This window comes from Saccoglossus kowalevskii, chromosome 20 (genome assembly GCF_978046115.1).
Source record: "Saccoglossus kowalevskii chromosome 20, keSacKowa6.1, whole genome shotgun sequence".
Lineage (NCBI taxonomy): Eukaryota > Metazoa > Hemichordata > Enteropneusta > Harrimaniidae > Saccoglossus > Saccoglossus kowalevskii.
The window spans coordinates 4,085,841-4,105,673 of record NC_140660.1 but is presented as its reverse complement, the minus strand read 5'-3'; the positions used below and the strand labels follow the sequence as shown (position 1 = coordinate 4,105,673).

The 19,833-nt window shown below is 34.4% G+C and overlaps 1 long non-coding RNA gene and 2 pseudogenes across 1 annotated transcript; 1 reads left to right on the top strand and 2 right to left on the bottom strand.

Moving 5' to 3' along the window:
• The first annotated feature begins 1,863 nt into the window (after positions 1 to 1,863).
• LOC146729919 (P2X purinoceptor 7-like) lies at positions 1,864 to 3,087 on the top strand (annotated as a pseudogene).
• Positions 3,088 to 3,148: 61 nt separating this feature from the next.
• On the bottom strand, positions 3,149 to 18,098 carry LOC146729917 (uncharacterized; annotated as a pseudogene).
• On the bottom strand, positions 5,441 to 5,939 carry LOC146729918 (uncharacterized). Its single transcript, XR_014927984.1, has 2 exons — positions 5,788 to 5,939; positions 5,441 to 5,628 (listed from the first exon to the last, which is right to left on the bottom strand). It is a non-coding gene; the product is annotated as an uncharacterized LOC146729918 (long non-coding RNA).
• Positions 18,099 to 19,833: the final 1,735 nt, after the last annotated feature.

Genomic DNA, 19,833 nt, shown 5'->3' with positions numbered 1-19,833 from the left:
AAACGAATTAAACAGATCTAATATTACAAGCAGTGAGTATCTAGTTATGCTATAATTAGAGAAAGTAATACAATTCTCTCACCTGTATACATACTATGGCATGACTTGTAACTTGTTCCCATAGATTTGATAGCCTAAGCGCAGTGAATACATCTACGATATACGTCTCAGATATTGAATTTGCTTTACCCCGGTAGTTCTGAAATTAAAATAAAATATTAAAATTAATTCATTAATATTACAAGCTGTGAGTATCTAGTTATGCTATAATTAGAGAAGGTATACAATTCTCTCACCTGTAAACATACAATGGCATGACTTGTAACTTGTTCCCATAGATTTGATAGTCTAGGCGCAGTGAATACATCTACGATATACGTCTCAGATATTGAATTTGCTTTACCTTGGTAGTTCTGAAATTAAAATAAAATATTAAAATTAATTGATTAATATTGCAAGCAGTGAGTATCTAGTTATGCTATAAATAGAGAAGGTATACAATTCTCTCACCTGTAAACATACTATGGCATGACATATAACTTTTAGCCCTAGGGGGGGTCAGTCTAGCCACAGTTGAAATCTTTTAAAATATTATTCCACAGGTAGTGATGCAGCTTTAGTTCTGAAATTAAATCATTTTATTAAAATTAATTCATTAATATTACAAGCAGTGAGTATCTAGTTATGCTATAATTAGAGAAGGTATACAATTCTCTCACCTGTAAACATACTATGGCATGACTTATAACTTGTTCCTATAGATTTGATAGCCTAGGCGCAGTGAATACATCTACGATATACGTCTCAGATATTGAATTTGCTTTACTTATGAAATTAAAATAAAATATTAAAATTAATTCATTTCATCTGTTCTATTTTTATAGAAGAACCTTCCCAAATAAAAAAAATTCTAAAATTTAAAAATATAAGAGGTAGTCACTAAACCATGTACTTTCACACTCAAGCAAAAGAATAGACATGTTGGTGAACTAGCCTTGCACTGTGAGTGTTTTATTGTTTACACTCCAGTTTTTTTCACAAATAAAAAAATAAAAAAAAAAGAACTGCAGACCACACTTCTTTATATTTTTAGTGGGCAAGCCATGTTTCCACATACAAAAATACACATAATATTTCTATTTAATTTATTTTATTTAAAAAAAAAATTTAGAAGCATAATAATACAACAACTAGATTTGGTGTCACAGTTTGCTCCCAATTCATACTGGAATATTGCCAGCAATAATTAATAAAGCTTGTTCAGAAAACCATTTATTCCCGACATCATATTCAATGGCTAGTTCTCAGGATCTACAACAGTAAATAAATAAACAGAAATCATTTTGATGCGTGGTTTTTAGATGACACTGCCATATCGCACGGATATTCAACACCACCATATCGAATTTGGATTTGGCCCATACCATTTCAAGCTGCAGGGTATCTAAACAATGACTCAACAAACAATAAACACATCTCCCACCCACCACACAAATTTTAGCCACAATTGAACAACCAAGAAAGCAACAAATATCAGGCTGCATCTTGAAAACAACGAGATACCACATTACAACCAGTCATTACAAACATGAAATCCTCCACCCCTCCCAGTACACCCTACAGCATTAATGGTTCCTATACTCATTTGCATCTATGTACAACAAGCTTAGCCAATAGATGCACCTGACTCATCAAACTTTTGACCAACCACTCATTCTAAATATTGTGGAGTGAGGGCGCTATTTACTAATGAGAGGATTCTTTTAAACGAATTAAACAGATCTAATATTACAAGCAGTGAGTAACATACGGGGAAGAGATAGAGAAGTTGCAGTAGCAGAGGGAAATGAAGAGAGAGAACAAATGGAGCATTCAGCAATCGTGAGTAATGCATAAATTTCATAATTTATTTCAAATACACAAAAAAAGTATGAAATATCTCTGGTAACAAAATCAACATATATATTATTGTATGTAAATATTGAATTTTGTGTTATTCTATTCAATGGTAGACAACCTGTGAAGCCATGACAAGGTAACAGCTGTTGGCTTTAGTAAAGCGATTAATAAGTCGCCAACCAAGCTTGGTGTTTGATCTGGTGAAGCCACCAGTTCAACAGCAGGGATACCACCCACCACCAACAGCTGAAGTACCAGACTAGTGCATCTATGAAAAGTGTTGACAGATGCCAACACTGCCAGAACGCATCTGTTGTGGATGGCTTCCACAACAGTGTCTGTCACAAACAAGAGTAAGTTCAATATTTTATTTCACACTGTCAGAAAATGACCATTAGAAACTTGGGGGTGGCAGAATTGAACAAAGAAAAATTTCTTGGGGAAAAAAATCCTGCTAGAACCAATAACAGAAAAAAAATTCTGTGCACTTATATTTTGGAAAAAAATATTACTCAGAGTGAAAATATAAAAAAATACAGCAAACTCATCACAAAACTAAGGGATAGAAAACAATATTTTGTATCGTTTTTCTGCCATTGTCTCACCCAGAATTTGTAATGGTCTACCTCTAATCATTTAGGAATATATAGCAGGAATAAACCTTTCAGAAACTCTGGTATGTATTATGTAGTAGCACATACAAATACAGGTACATCAGTGGTCAAAGACATATTTTTTATGATTTAGGATACAATAAATGCCATTTTTTGTTTAAATTCTACAATACAGTAAATACAGCATTATTACGATTTATCAGTTTCTGAATTTTCATCAACTACAAAACACAAAATGGAAAAAAATGTGTACCTGCTATTATCTATCACATACTAAGTTTTCTGAATGATATTTTAATTTCTTTTACAGGAATTCAGAGAGATGATTGTGCACGAGGGAGTCCTAGCTATTGCAAGGGCTTTCAGGAATGACCTTCTGGTCATGGATGATGACCAGGATATACACAAAGCTAATCGCCATGCTGCATATAGGTAATTTATTTTATGGCAGCATGATTGTTTATCGGCTGGTAACCGACGAGTGATACCGAGTTGCTGCGTGTGGGGCATAAGGGATCGGTTTCCCAATCCTTATAGCCAATACAAAGGTTTTATTCCTTCCCGTCTGGGATAGGGTTACAGCTACAAAATTGACTGTACAATTTGATGAATGTATGACTTGGGTGTATAGTGCCCTAGGATGTTTCTATCATGCGTGAAACTTGCTCCTGTACCAATGTAGCTGTTGCAGGTGGTGGTATAAGTGCAATGTTAGCAGAAATGCGTCTTGGGTCATCAGGTTCAAGTATCATTGTTCTGTACATCCCCTGTCTGTCAGCCATTCTTAGATCCAAAATGTTGGATTTTAATTGCACAATATGAGGATATGTCTTCTCAGTTTTGATTGGTACCACCAACCATCAACCACTTTTTTTATTGAAGATTCTTTTGTACCTAGATACAGTAAAAATATATTATACATCTGTCAGTGCAACCACATCACACTAGTCAATATGCATACTTTGTAGTATTGTAATACTTTCATAGTATTTTTACTGCTCAGTATTTAAGTTTTGGTTCAAATCTTGTTTTTATTTTCTGTACAAGATTTATGCATCAAGATACTAAATCCTCAGGGAATAAAACTAATTTTATACTCACATGATCTCCCCGTTCTGTTTTTTTCTGATCTCTCTATTGTAATTTACATTACGATCCATTGCTGCAAGACGGTTTCTTGCTCTATAAACTGGTGGAGTGGAGAGCAAACCGTTTACCGGCATATTGCAATATCTGCTGCTGAAATGTTTCCAGCTCACCTATCTCTCTGTAGATGTAGTAAAAAACAATACTTTCATTAATACAATGTCTTTTTTATTATAAAGACACAAAATCTTATTCCAACAAGTCATTGAAAATGAAACAGTCCCAGTTAAATTTTTGGAAGTTCTCTTTGTGCTCGTAATATTAAAGCGGAGGGGTCGTCGCTAACGTGTCCTTGAAACTTGAGTTCCAAGTGGCGTATACAACAGATTGTTTATTTACATCAAAACACGTGTTTTGTGTAGTAGTAATATGGCCAAAAATAAAAATCAAAGAAAGCTTAGAAAGAACTCCCATGTGCTGAGAGTATTGGAGACACATTAAATATAATTCGAAATTACTTAGCTGAAAACTAATTATGCAAATCAGAAAATTAATATGACCAGATTTGAGTGTAAAATTAATGAGGTCTGCGCAATGTAACAGAAAATCTATGTCTCCAAGTTTAATTGAAATGTGATTAGAACCAACAAATTATGAATTATTATGCTTATTAGGGAATTAATATGAACAGATTTTTACCCCAAACTAATTAGGTTTGTACATTGTCCTAGAGCATCTTTGTACTAAGTTTCATTGAAATGGAATAATTAGTACCGTGAAAACTCCAAAATTTCGACCCCTCTAAAAATTCGGTCGCCTATTTATTTGCCGGGTTTCGGTGTTTTATTTACCTCCAAATTTTCGACTCCACTAAAAATTGCCGACCCATTCTTATTCGAAAATTGCGACCAGTTTTAGTTTTCCCCCAAACGAAAAAAAAACCGATGTGAGCGTTCAAACGGGACCTTCCTCGAAGGCATGAATCCGGGTTTCTGATTGACTGAGAGATTTTTATTTTATTGGTAACGAAAATATATTCTAAATAAACGAAGTTTCAAATAAAAACGAACACAAAAATCTCGGCATGCCGCGTTTCTGAATTGTTGATTATTACTGTACTCAGTAGTGATTATAATAATGTACACAAAATAAATTTGTTGAATGGTTATGAAATACAAATAAAAGTCAACTTAGTTTCATCGTAAGCGAATGATTCCGGTCTCGTATAAACGTTTGATGCTGTAGGATATCCGCCATGTTCTCTTAGGTCAAATAGGTCAAATCGCTAATTAACCAATCAAAAAGCTGGATGATGCCAACGTGTTCAAATTACCATAGCTTATTTAAATATGTTAATGTTATTGAACGCAATGCGGAAGAGATTGATGTTGTAGTACGATATTTTGGCTTGGATTTTGACGCGAAAACGGCATGATTTTTTTAAATAAAAAAATTAGTTGTTTTTAAAAAATAAACTGGGCATCTGAAGAATAATTTAACATTGTTCACAGTGATAACAGCTCATTCTCGAAAGGAAGCTTACCCGCTCACGCTAGTCACGATAAAAATCATACGCGTGTACTCTTGAATAGACAGACGTCAATGACTACGGTAAAACTTACTCTATTTTAGCCGGCAGGATTGATTGAAATGTCCGAAAAACGACGCCAAAATACACCTTAAAAGTCCCATTTTATTTTCTTAAATCCCATTTTATTTTTTAATCCAAGGGCGAATTTACGGCAGAATTTGGTCCCTCAAATAAGGGACACGTGAGCTTTGATTCTAACCGGATACATTGCACTGGGTCGGGGAGATAGTTTGCTAAACTTCCATGTATCTTTTGTCCAATGGGTACCTGTACTTCGAACATTCGCAAGTTTTCCTAGGTAGTGCGAGACAGCTTTGTCTTTTGACCTATTAGTTTTGCGCTGACCTCTTCTCCGCGTCTTGATGTTTTGTTTTGCTTGTCATAATACTCACTGATTGATGACTTTGTTTAGATTTTGAGTTACAACTCGGCCACGACCTTTGCTTTTACCGTGAAACATGAGGAAGTTTACGTCAATTGACGGACATTGCATTTTTTAAAAACTAATGAAGCACACTGTCTATCATCCCCATTTTTTCATTTGCTGATTTCTATTCTGAAAAATTCGACCGTCCGAAAATGCACCTTAATTTTGACTCTAAAAACATGTCACATTTCTAACACCAATTATTTAAAACCGGTCGAAATTTTGGAGTTTTTACGGTAATTTAGATATCAGTGTGAAAGCTTAAAATTGGTTAATTATGCAAATTAGGTAATTAATATGTACAGATTTTAACCCACAATTATTCAGGTCTGTCTATTGTCCTACAGCATCCATGTACATTCATTGATATGTGATGTATAGTACCTGAGATATCAGTGTGAAAGTTGGTTAATTATGCAAATTAGGTGATTAATATGCACAAATATTTACCGGAAACTAATTGGGTCTGCATAATTCTAGATTCATTGAAATGTGATGATTAGTACTTTAGATATCAGTAGAAAAGCTGAAAATTAATTATGCAAATTAGGTAATTAATATGCACAATTATTTACCCTAAAACTAATCAGGTCTCTGCATAGTCCTAAAGGATCTATGTACCAAGTTTCATTGAAATACGATGATTAGTACTTGAGATATCAGTGGAAAAACCGAAAATTGACTAATCATTATGCAAATTAGGTAATTAGTAACCACGGATTATTACCAAAAACTAATCAAAACCTAGCATTAGTTCAGAGCATCTATGTACCAAGTTTCATCAAAATCCAATGAGTGGTTGTTTAGATATCAGTGGAAAAGTCATGGAACCACTAAAAAATAGCTAATTATCATGCAAATTAGGTAATTAATATGCACGGATTTTTACCAAAAATTAATCAAATCTGCGCATATGTTCAGATCATCTATGTACCAAGTTTCATCAAAATCCAATGAGTGGTTCTTTAGATATCGGTGGAACAATCATAGAACAGCTAAAAATTAGCTAATTATCATGCAAATTAGGTAATTAACGAGCATGGATTTTTACCAAAACCTAATCAAATCTGCGCATTGGCCCAGAGCATCTATGCACCAAGTTTCATCAAAAACCGATGTATGGTTCTTGAGATAGCAGTGGAACACATACACACATACATACACACATACACACATACACACATACAGACACACTAACTGCAAAGACTCCCATTTTGTGCTTCGCACATGGGAGTCAACAACCGTTATTCGGCCATCTTTGATCTGATTATGAAACACACTGATATGTATGATGTATGTGCCAAATACGAATAAAAATGTTACATAAATTGAGGAAATATAGTAGTAAGACCAAAAAGTCAGATGGCTGTCAAACGGCCATCCTTGACCAGATTTTGAAACAAATTGTCATGGACATGCATCCTAACATGTATAAAGTACATGTATGTGCCAAATTTGAATGAAAACTGACAGAGCACGTCCAAGATACCGCATAAAAAAACAAAAACAAGATGCCTGCCAGTCGACCATCTTTGATCCAATTGTGAAATAAATCGTCATGGACATGTATCCTAACATGTATAATCTATGTACCAAGTTTGAATGACAACTGACAAAGCATGTCCAAAATACAACATTTTCAAAAAACAAGATGGCTGCCAGTCGGCCATTTTGAATCAAATCGCTAAACCACTGCATGTGCATATGTCACACATAAAGTACTAAGCACATGCAAAGAATGAACGGAATCGATCCGAGGGATTCTGAGATATGACTCCGCACGGACAGACCGAGACCGAATTAAAAAAGGAAATGACAGCCTTGTAATCTTGATTGTTAAGCTCACCTAGCATTTAAGTAGTAAGGTATTTTTTTCAGAAAGCGTTTATCGAATACAATATTGCGCAATTCATCAAGTGCCTTGCTACCTCTCTGTAACCACCCTCGATTACCACTAGCTTCTTCAGTTAAGGGGCCATGGAGGCACTGACCAGTTCCAGCCTGGTCCACAGTCAAGCTCCACTCATGTTCATTTACAACATGGTGTAATAAACCACCCCACATTCCCTGTAATGAGAACACAATTACAATCATTGAAACAAAGTATTGCCATGCACATAGTACATTTATATTATAGGCATGTAACATCACATTGTTGAGGTGATATGCATAAAATGTGGCTACATAAAACTGTAATCAATCATTTTGGATTTGATAGTGAATAATTCATGTGCATTATGCAAGAATAAAACAATGGCCACCAGTTTTGAACGTAATCTGCATTCAGTAAGATTTTTGCACAAACATTAGCTTAAAAGAAACAAATCTGAGAAAGGTCAACTAAAGGTAGCTATATATAAAATATCAAAGCAATTGGGATTACAGTTTTCATGCACACTATCAAATCAAAGAAAGATTAGAAAGAACTCCCATGTGCTAAGAATAATGGAGAAAATGAATTCAAAATTACTTGTATTTAACATATTTATGGAAACGCTGAAAACTTATTATGCAAATCAGGTAATTAACAGATTTGAGTGTAAAACTAATAAGGTCTGCGCAATGTAACAGACCATCTCTGTACCAAGTTTATAATATGAATTATGCTAATTAGGTAATTAACAGATTTGAGTGTAAAACTAATAAGGTCTGTGCAATGTAACAGACCATCTCTGTACCAAGTTTATAATATGACTTATGCTAATTAGGGAATTAACAGATTTGAGTGTAAAACTAATAAGGTCTGCGCAATGTAACAGACCATCTCTGTACCAAGTTTATAATATGAATTATGCTAATAGGGAATTAATATGAACAGAATTTAACCATAAGCATAAATATTGACCGAAAACTAATTGGGTCTCTGCATAGTCCTAGATTCATTGATATGTGATTATTAGTACTTGAGAAACCAGTGGAAAAGCTGAAAATTAATTAATTATGCAAAGTAGGTAATTAATATGTACTGATATTACCAGGTCTGTGCAGTGTCCTATGACATCCATGTACCAAGTTTCATCAAAAACCGGTGTATGATTCTTGAGATATCAGTGGAACAGACGGACACTCACATACCCACGTACAGATACACTGCAAAGACTCCCATTGTGTGCTTCACACACAGGAGTCAAAAATCTTACCAGAAACTCCATTTCTGTGGAAGCCTGTTGGCAGCAGTACCAAAAGTGGTTAGCAATATGCTTTGCCCATTTTAGTAGCATCTTACAATCTTTGACTTGCCCAGCCTGAAACAAATGGTTATACAGAATATGATTGATTCATTGTAATATAAATGAGATAAGCATAAGTTAATGTGCCTTCAAAGAATTAACACCATCATGTAGTTTAAGGTAGCGAGAAGGTTTTGTGACGTTTTTAAATAAAACATTCTCTGTCTGTTGTCTCGTTCAGAACAGTAATTTAGGTTATATATATCAAAAGACTAAGTATAGAGGTGCAAGTTCGCACAAACTGGACAGACATTGTTTACATAATTATCACGTGACATCAAAAATGGCGAACCTTGTAAAAATGACTAAGTACGCGATTGCGAGAGCACACTGCGGAATTTCCTGGTGAAATTTAAGTTATGCATTGTCCGTAATCAAGTCCATTGAAATGCGTCTCCGACAATCAAAAGACCTATTATTCCGATTTCTATGCAGGTTTGTTTTTTTGTCCCCAAATTATTTCATACTTGGCACCTTTAACAGACTATTATTCTGTGACAAAGCATTTTCTTTAAAAACCCAGACAAATTTCGCACCATCATTATCTTTTGAACGATAACTGCGAGTTTGAATGTCCAAGTCCGAACGCACTTGATTTGGCGGCGGTCCCAATGAGTCGTTCTCGATCAAAACTTCAACTCGAGAAAAACGCGAAAAACAGTTTTGGTTAATAAAACACTGTAGATTTGCTGCATTATTATAAATATACACTAAAAATGGCCAAACATATTAACCACTGATATCATAGAACTCATAAAGAGTGTCAGATAATGAATAATTTCAAGCTCGAGCGCGAAAAATGAAGAAAACTGCTGGCATTTGAGTCCGTACTCCAGGAACGTTCGGGTTTTCCATTGTTATGCAAACGAACAACGAGGGATAATCCTCTGACAAACATTACTGTCCCATTGTACACGCTGACAGTTTACAAACAAGCTAATCCTTCAAGTGTCTCAGATAAGACATCTAATAAAACGGTTTTCATGGTGAAACAAAATGGCCGATGTTTGAAAAAAAATTGCTGTGTCAGAGTGCGACACTGAGTGGCAGATTTTTCTTTGCCTCGTCTGTCAACGCTTTCTTTCTTTTCTTCGCCATTGCGTTAGAGATAAAATGTATTAGTAAAATAGAATATTGACTTGGAAAATAAAACGATTTAAAAGAAAGTTGTGCAAAGTTACAGTACTCCTTTCGCACAACCTCCCGCCCGCTTCCGCTTTCCAATCACCCTTTTCTCTCGCTTTTGCGACCGCTTGTTGAATTCGACCGGACAATTTCCGCTTTATTTTCGAACGCGCAAACCCCGAAATATCACCGCCCACCTGCTCGCTCGCGCGCATTTAAGATTCGGACTAACAGAATAATTTCCGAGGTTCACATTGTCTTATAATTGTCTTTCTGGTTTTTATAGATGTTGAACAGATGACAAAAGTTCAAATACTTTTTGTTTTAACTATATATAATTATATGCACGCAACCTGACCCTTTGACCTCGATTTGGCTTGGACTGAATATTTTATTTTAAACAATATTCTGACGTGAAATACAAAATGTATTTCAACACAAGTACGACAGGGTTGTCTGGGGTTTCTTTCCTGATTGTTGAGTCTTCGCAATGTGTTTTGTATAATTAATGTTGTTTTCCCCCGATGCTGAAGGACCTTAAAGCTAAATGGCAGTTACATGCATGGGCTGAGTGAAAGAAAATATTTCTAAGCCTAAAATAAAACCTAATATTACACCTCTTTGTGTATTTGTTAATTTTACATACGTTTGTCATGACAGTATGTTTGTAAATATCTAGAAAAATCTCGTCTTTCGTTGATAATTTCGATTGTTTGTTGCTTTCACGATACAAGTGTAATACAGCTATTAGATTTGAAGTGTCGTTCAGAATGTAATAATAGTTAATACTAGTTGTATGTTCACACTTTACTATCAAAACCACCATTTCGACCACCCATGTGCCAGTTTTCAGTGTTTGGGCGAGCGGTAAATGTTTTCAATGAGCGAGCGAGCGAAAAAAAAACGCGATTAAAATGCGGTCGGTTTCCGGTCGGACAAGACCGCGTGGTCGGAAATTAAGCGATAAGCGGTCGATGTAAAAGCGGAAGGTTGGGCGAAATGAGTACCTTATCACCATGTTTCTCCGACGAAGTCTCGACTGACAATAATGCTGACAATGGACGTTAGATAAACACGCATTGTTTGCAACTAGAAGCTTATCACCCGTTATATCAGAATCGTCAACAACAGAGTATACAGATAAGATGTTATCATTTAATTCCTTCCAAAGATAAACACTATGCAAATATCCACGAAACGGCAGTTGTAGTCTTTTCTGCTAGTGTTTTAAAACACAAATTTGAGCAACGTTATTTCGCAATTTCGATCTTTTGTAAACCTGGGGTGGTGTATCAAGGTCTAAAGTAACCGTTTTATCAATTTTTGAAAAATCAAGAAAAAAGTGAAAGTTTCCCTTCTCGCTACCTTAACAAGTTAAATAACCATGCATATTGGTTATAACAGCAACAGTGATTTGAATAAAAACAATCCTAAAGGCATAAATAATGGCCAGGTAATTTCCTGTTGCCAAGTACAATTATGAACCAGATTGTCAAAAATGTTTTTGTTTATATTTCAGTAAAACACCTACTTTAACAATTTTCTTGGTAAGATTCTTAGCAGTATGCCATATATGCAAGGAGTGCTTTATTTCTGGATATATATTCTCTGCAAAAATAAATAAAGATTTGTTTATCTCTAATGAAAGTGAGACAGCATGTTCCAGTGAGGTGATCATCATTCAAACTATCTAGTAATAACAAAGTTGCATTTAAAACAAGTAGCTTCTCGGCTGAGATTGCCCCACTGTTAGCAATGAACATTTTAATTAAAGAACTGAAGATATAATTAGAAAATGAACAAATCTGAGAGAGGTCTGCCTGAGATACCTATATGTATAGTGACAAAGCAATCAGATTAGCGGTTTTTAACAAAAATTTAAAAATATCAGTTTAAAGCAACGCTACATATTTTGTGATCATTTTCATAGTAATATTACCAGTTAACATTATACTATAGCTTGCCAGCTCATTTATTCAGCTATGACTAAATTGCTATAAATGTGAACAGAATTTAGCTTACTCGTATCAGCTCCAATTTGTGGATGAGCATCAGTCACTATCTCTGCAATCTGTGCCCTTTTATCTCCCGGTATGTGATTCCAGCTTTGAAACAAGCTCTCTCTAAGTTGGTACATTTTTTACCTGTGACTCTTTTATCCATTGTTATTATAGACACAATGTCTTTAGACTTGTTCTCCATAAAAGTGTATGTGCAATACTGAGCACTGTGTCCAGGGGAATCCATTCTCCCATCACCTACAAGTTAAAGTGTAATACACGGACTAAGTACACATACTTGCAAATTTCAAAACTCATAGTTTAGTTACTTTGGTAGTAGTAGATTTGTTAACAATATAAGTTTAATTTATGAACTAAGTAGGAAGTTTTCTATGTCCAGTCATTTCAATACAAGCATCCATCCAAATCATTAATGTTTGGGTGACTAATGACTACATCTGTTAGTAGGCAGCTAAAAAATGCAATACAGTATTTACATTATTAGCAGCACATCTTTAACCAACATGTGTAGTTGCATGTATAGTGCATCTTTAAAAATGCAATACAGTATTTACATTATTAGCAGCACATCTTTAATCAACATGTGTAGTTGCATGTATAGTGCATCTTTAAAAATGCAATACAGTATTTACATTATTAGCAGCACATCTTTAACCAACATGTGTAGTTGCATGTATAGTGGATCTTTAAAAATGCAATACAGTATTTACATTATTAGCAGCACATCTTTAACCAACATGTGTAGTTGTATGTATAGTGCATCTTTAGAAATGCAATACAGTATTTACATTATTAGCAGCACATCTTTAACCAACATGTGTAGTTGCATGTATAGTGCCATCTTTAAAAATTCAATACAGTATTTACATTATTAGCAGCACATCTTTAACCAACATGTGTAGTTGCATGTATAGTGCATCTTTAAAAATACAATACAGTATTTACATTATTAACAGCACATCTTTAACCAACATGCGTAGTTGTATGTATAGTGCATCTTTAAAAATGCAATACAGTATTTACATTATTAGCAGAACATCTTTAACCAACATGTGTAGTTGCATGTATAGTGGATCTTTAAAAATGCAATACAGTATTTACATTATTAGCAGCACATCTTTAACCAACATGTGTAGTTGCATGTATAGTGGATCTTTAAAAATGCAATACAGTATTTACATTATTAGCAGCACATCTTTAACCAACATGTGTAGTTGCATGTATAGTGCCATCTTTAAAAATGCAATACAGTATTTACATTATTAGCAGCACATCTTTAACCAACATGTGTAGTTGCATGTATAGTGGATCTTTAAAAATGCAATACAGTATTTACATTATTAGCAGCACATCTTTAACCAACATGTGTAGTTGCATGTATAGTGGATCTTTAAAAATGCAATACAGTATTTACATTATTAGCAGCACATCTTTAACCAACATGTGTAGTTGTATGTATAGTGCATCTTTAGAAATGCAATAGAGTATTTACATTATTAGCAGCACATCTTTAACCAACATGTGTAGTTGCATGTATAGTGCCATCTTTAAAAATTCAATACAGTATTTACATTATTAGCAGCACATCTTCAACCAACATGTGTAGTTGCATGTATAGTGCCATCTTTAAAAATGCAATACAGTATTTACATTATTAGCAGCACATCTTTAACCAACATGTGTAGTTGCATGTATAGTGGATCTTTAAAAATGCAATACAGTATTTACATTATTAGCAGCACATCTTCAACCAACATGTGTAGTTGCATGTATAGTGGATCTTTAAAAATACAATACAGTATTTACATTATTAGCAGCACATCTTCAACCAACATGTGTAGTTGCATGTATAGTGGATCTTTAAAAATACAATACAGTATTTACATTGTTAGCAGCACATCTTTAACCAACATGTGTAGTTGTATGTATAGTGCATCTTTAAAAATGCAATACAGTATTTACATTATTAGCAGCACATCTTCAACCAACATGTGTAGTTGCATGTATAGTGGATCTTTAAAAATACAATACAGTATTTACATTATTAGCAGCACATCTTTAACCAACATGTGTAGTTGCATGTATAGTGGATCTTTAAAAATGCAAAATATTTTGATCACAATCACACATATGTATGCACTAGTAGTAGAGCAAATACAGTATCTACAACACTTATAATTCATATCAAGCAAAACTAATTTTTCACCAGAATATTTCTGAATAATTTCCTGTTGATACTGAACCCATAGATTGTCAATAGAAGGAACAAGATAATGCCTCTGTATACGATAGAACACATCTGATGACATCATCTTCATGTTCAACACCTTGGTGAAAAAACTTATCTTGGAGAAGTTATTCCCAGATAACATCACAGCAGCTGCAGTGAGCAAATCACCACTGTGCATTCCCCTATTTAGAATGGGTTGAGAACACCAACTGTAATTACAGTGACCAGCAGCACATACCTTTCAATTAAACACAAAAAACAAGTTTTAAATCAAGTGTCATTCAATATTTATAATTTCCATCTTTACAAAATGTGAACTGTGTCTTGACAGGTAGCAAGTACTGTAAAATACTTTATTTTCGCTTGGAATTTATTTTTGCTATTTTCGCAAAAGGAATAATTCAGTGGGAAAAAAATCCAGCGAATATACCATACCTTTTTTCCTATATTTTACATTCAACTCGTCAAGTGAAAATAAATTCTATACAAAACATCTAAAGATTATTTTCAACAAAATTTAATTCCAGCTAAAATAAAGTATTTTACAGTATATATGTACGGTAAATACTTTATTTTCGCTGAAGGGATGATGTTTTTCCTATATTTTACATTCAACTCATCAAAAATCAGTGAAAAATATATTCCATACAAAGCACCCCAAAAAGTCTTTTAAGCAAAAATTAATTCCAGCGAAAATAAAGAATTTTACAGTACATTATATTTCCATTAACCAAGTTTCCAATGCTTTATGAAACTGGTATTGCAATGTTCAAACGTTTATTTGATAATGGCAACAAAGTAAAACTTTCAGTCCATCAGTTAATATCATCCAATATTACATTCAGTAATATTAAGTGCAGTTGAGACTTACCCATTTTAAATACATAGCTGTTCCCCTGTACGTAAGGTTGATCTTGACACATCCTTGACACTGATTACACACCAAGACTGGGGTTGCATTGACCAGAAGTAGGATTTGGTCAACAAAGTAAAACTTTCAGTCCATCAGTTAATATCATCCACTATTACATTCGGTAATACTAAGTGCAGTTGAGACTTACCCATTTTAAATACATAGCTGTTCACCTGTACGTAAGGTTGATCTTGACACATCCTTGACACTGATTACACACCAAGACTGGGGTTGCATTGACCAGAAGTAGGATTTGGTCAACAAAGTAAAACTTTCAGTCCATCAGTTTATATCATCCACTATTACATTCAGTAATACTAAGTGCAGTTGAGACTTACCCATTTTAAATACATAGCTGTTCACCTGTACGTAAGGTTTATCTTGACACATCCTTGACACTGATTACACACCAAGACTGGGGTTGCATTGGCCAGAAGTAGGATTTGGTCAACAAAGTAAAACTTTCAGTCCATCAGTTAATATCATCCACTATTACATTCAGTAATACTAAGTGCAGTTGAGACTTACCCATTTTAAATACATAGCTGTTCACCTGTACGTAAGGTTGATCTTGACACATCCTTGACACTGATTACACACCAAGACTGGGGTTGCATTGGCCAGAAGTAGGATTTGGTCAACAAAGTAAAACTTTCAGTCCATCAGTTAATATCATCCACTATTACATTCAGTAATACTAAGTGCAGTTGAGACTTACCCATTTTAAATACATAGCTGTTCACCTGTACGTAAGGTTGATCTTGACACATCCTTGACACTGATTACACACCAAGACTGGGGTTGCATTGGCCAGAAGTAGGATTTGGTCAACAAAGTAAAACTTTCAGTCCATCAGTTAATATCATCCACTATTACATTCAGTAATACTAAGTACAGTTGAGACTTACCCATTTTAAATACATAGCTGTTCACCTGTACGTAAGGTTGATCTTGACACATCCTTGACACTGATTACACACCAAGACTGGGGTTGCATTGACCAGAAGTAGGATTTGGTCAACAAAGTAAAACTTTCAGTCCATCAGTTTATATCATCCACTATTACATTCAGTAATACTAAGTACAGTTGAGACTTACCCATTTTAAATACATAGCTGTTCACCTGTACGTAAGGTTGATCTTGACACATCCTTGACACTGATTACACACCAAGACTGGGGTTGCATTGGCCAGAAGTAGGATTTGGTCAACAAAGTAAAACTTTCAGTCCATCAGTTAATATCATCCACTATTACATTCAGTAATACTAAGTACAGTTGAGACTTACCCATTTTAAATACATAGCTGTTCACCTGTACGTAAGGTTGATCTTGACACATCCTTGACACTGATTACACACCAAGACTGGGGTTGCATTGACCAGAAGTAGGATTTGGTCAACAAAGTAAAACTTTCAGTCCATCAGTTTATATCATCCACTATTACATTCAGTAATATTAAGTACAGTTGAGACTTACCCATTTTAAATACATAGCTGTTCACCTGTACGTAAGGTTGATCTTGACACATCCTTGACACTGATTACACACCAAGACTGGGGTTGCATTGGCCAGAAGTAGGATTTGGTCAACAAAGTAAAACTTTCAGTCCATCAGTTAATATCATCCACTATTACATTCAGTAATACTAAGTGCAGTTGAGACTTACCCATTTTAAATACATAGCTGTTCACCTGTACGTAAGGTTGATCTTGACACATCCTTGACACTGATTACACACCAAGACTGTGGTCGCATTGGCCAGAAGTAGGATTTGGTCAACAAAGTAAAACTTTCAGTCCATCAGTTAATATCATCCACTATTACATTCAGTAATATTAAGTGCAGTTGAGACTTACCCATTTTAAATACGTAGCTGTTCCCCTGTACGTAAGGTTTATCTTGACACATCCTTGACACTGATTACACACCAAGACTGGGGTTGCATTGACCAGAAGTAGGATTTGGTCAACAAAGTAAAACTTTCAGTCCATCAGTTAATATCATCCACTATTACATTCAGTAATACTAAGTGCAGTTGAGACTTACCCATTTTAAATACATAGCTGTTCACCTGTACGTAAGGTTGATATTGACACATCCTTGACACTGATCACACACCAAGACTGGGGTTGCATTGACCAGAAGTAGGATTTGGTCAACAAAGTAAAACTTTCAGTCCATCAGTTTATATCATCCACTATTACATTCAGTAATACTAAGTGCAGTTGAGACTTACCCATTTTAAATACATAGCTGTTCCCCTGTACGTAAGGTTGATCTTGACACATCCTTGACACTGATTACACACCAAGACTGGGGTTGCATTGACCAGAAGTAGGATTTGGTCAACAAAAGCCATGATAAAATGTCCGCCTAACAAAGTGCCAATGTCTTCTTCTGACACAATTTTCCTACTTCCATTGCCAGTTTCTTCTATTGTGCTGCTTTCTGTGACATTTTCATCATCAAAACTGATATCCGACTCACACGAAAAATCATCCATGCCTTGTGGACTGGAAAATTGTGGACAAAACAAAATTAAACATTTTTGCATTATGTTAACCACTCTATAAAAGGACATGCCAATTTATTGCGTTAGACTTATTAACATTACTGTCATGACAACATGTTTTTATTGTAATATTAATAAAAAAAATTAAAAAGCCATCTAGAATAGGCTGATTAACTAAATACACATTTTATTCATGTGTAAAATTTGAAAGTTTTTAGTACATGTATGCTCAGGATTTAGGTGTAGATGAAAGCATGCATTTACAAGTGAATCTATCTATGAGTACCTTTTTGGGGTCTTTTGTGAAAACATGGCTCTAAAAAGAGTCAATTAACATTACATTTTGGCAACCATCATATTATGCAAGTGAAGTATAATGTAGAACTCACTTTAGTGTAATATCAAAGCTAGACTCATATTCAGCATCATCTTCATCACTGTCAGTCATGATCTGCTCTTCATTATCAAAAGTAACATCAATACTCAGTGTGTAATGAGCACAGTGTGGTTAGAGAATTTAACATCACAGTGTCTTACCCATGCAATATGTATTATAACACTTTGCATGCATGCTAGGTCAAAACATTTAGTAGTAACAATAAATCATTAGAAGTATGACATACTGTAATGGATCTGTGAAAGATGATGACAGTGTTTTTTTCAATTGATGGTTTCTCTTTTCACCTGTCAAGTAAAATATACTATAATTAGACAAACAACATATTATTGGAGGTAATAAAGTGATTGCAATATGAAGAGTTTTGATTGGATGTTGATATGGGGATTATGGAATAAACAACTAAATGAATAGGCATACAGAATGTAAACAAGAAACAAAAGCAGCATTAAAAATATAAGCAAAGATGGATTAATTTAATTAACTATGTGTTGACATGAAACAAAGAAGTCTGATGAAATGCAAGCACAGATGGATTAATTTAATTAACTATGTGTTGACATGAAACAAAGAAGTCTGATGAAATGCAAGCACAGATGGCTTTAGTTAATTAACTATGTGTTGACATGAAACAAAGAAGTCTGATAAAATATAAGCAAAGATGGATTAATTTAATTAACTATGTGTTGACATGAAACAAAGAAGTCTGATGAAATATAAGCAAAGATGGATTAATTTAATTAACTATGTGTTGACATGAAACAAAGAAGTCTGATGAAATATAAGCAAAGATGGATTAATTTAATTAACTATGTGTTGACATGAAACAAAGAAGTCTGATGAAATGCAAGCACAGATGGATTAATTTAATTAACTATGTGTTGACATGAAACAAAGAAGTCTGATGAAATGCAAGCACAGATGGCTTTAGTTAATTAACTATGTGTTGATGCAGGTGTGGAGCAAAATGTAACCAAGGTTACGAATTGGGGCTGGGTATGATATTGAGAAATGCATGGGAAAGTAAAACATCATCCCTTCACAGACTGGTATGTAATCAGCTAATTAACCCATTAGGTCTGTATGAGCATGGAACTATAAACCATAGGTTTATAGTTCCATGGTATGAGGCACAAGGTGTAGAATATTGTTTGATTCAGATGATGGAAGTAAATTTATAAATTCCTGGTACTACACTACAAACAGGCTATAGTAAGTTATAGTCTTAATGGAACTTACTGATATCACAAATGTGCTTGCAAGCTTGGACATTGAAATTATTTAGGTTAAAATCAGCTATATATTTTAATCAACTATTGATTACAACTCAGAAATACTGCTAAAATACCTCTGACTGCCACTGTATTCACCTGATGTTGAGGGTTTGCTAGTACTGCATACACTCTCTGCAGCTGAAACAAGGCACATACCTCTATGCCTGTAGTGAACAAAAAACATTTGTAAAATGGTTATTTTTCAACTGGTGAAAAACATCACAATCAGAATATTCAGTTTACTTGTCAAGTACACAAAAGCATAGCATAAGAATATTGATTCATATTTAAAGATGCATTTAAGCAGTTGTAACATAAGTGTCGCATACGACTTATTTACCACTCCCGTGTCACTGAGAATGTTCTAGAACTGTACTGTGTTTGGGTGGAATATTCTAGATTTTGTTTAGAAACTGGTTGAATAGGTAATAGAACACTGTAGGAGGCAATAGAAGGTAATGGAACATTCTAGAAATTTGTAGTAAGTGCCAGACTCATTATGTATGCTGATG